This window comes from Rhinopithecus bieti, unplaced genomic scaffold (assembly GCF_001698545.2).
Source record: "Rhinopithecus bieti isolate Rb0 unplaced genomic scaffold, ASM169854v2 scaffold_81727, whole genome shotgun sequence".
Classification (NCBI taxonomy): Eukaryota; Metazoa; Chordata; class Mammalia; order Primates; family Cercopithecidae; genus Rhinopithecus; species Rhinopithecus bieti.
This window is the reverse complement of record NW_016834786.1, coordinates 36,300-37,183: the sequence shown is the minus strand read 5'-3', so window position 1 is coordinate 37,183 and position 884 is coordinate 36,300.

The following is an 884-nucleotide window of genomic DNA, read 5'->3' as shown; positions in this document are numbered from 1 at the left end:
AAAAAAAAAAAAAAAAAAAAAAAAAAAAACAGAACTTATATGCAAATAATTATCCTAGCTAATATTGATTGTTTACCACAATCAGGCGCTGCAGGATACACGTGATACACACTATATGTTCCAGGCTTCACAGCATCCCTAGGAGGTAGTTAGTGTTCCCATCCTCATTTTACAGATGAGCAAACAGGTTAAAAGAAATTGGGTTGCCTGCTAGAAAGTGGTGTGCACTGGGAATCAAACCAGGTTGCCCAACTCCTGAGTCCTTTCTCCTAACCACTACTGAATAGAAAGAATTCAAAAGCCAATAAATGTGCTTTAGTTAACCTGTGTCTCATCACAGATGATTGCTCTCTGTCCTCCAGGCCCCAGTGAGAGGAGCTTAGAGGACCTGTGGCTTTTGTGGCTCCCCTGGAAGGTGACTCATTGCAGCTGCACCCTCTTTTTTTTTTTTTTTTTTGAGACGGAGTCTTGCTCTATCGCCCAGACTGGAGTGCAGTGGCCGGATCTCAGCTCACTGCAAGCTCTGCCTCCCGGGTTTACGCCATTCTCCTGCCTCAGCCTCCCGAGTAGCTGGGACTACAGGCGCCCGCCACCATGCCCGGCTAGTTTTTTGTATTTTTTAGTAGAGACGGGGTTTCACCATGTTAGCCAGGATGATCGTGTTAGCCAGGATGGTCTCGATCTCCTGACCTCGTGATCTGCCCGTCTCGGCCTCCCAAAGTGCTGGGATTACAGGCTTGAGCCACCGTGCCTAGCCAATAAAGCTTTATTAATTAAATGTTTTGTTGGAGTTTGTTTGGTTTTGGTTTTGGTTTTGAGACAGAGTCTTGCTCTGTCACCCAGGCTGGAGTGCAGTGGCATAGTCTGCCAGGCTCAAGCAACTC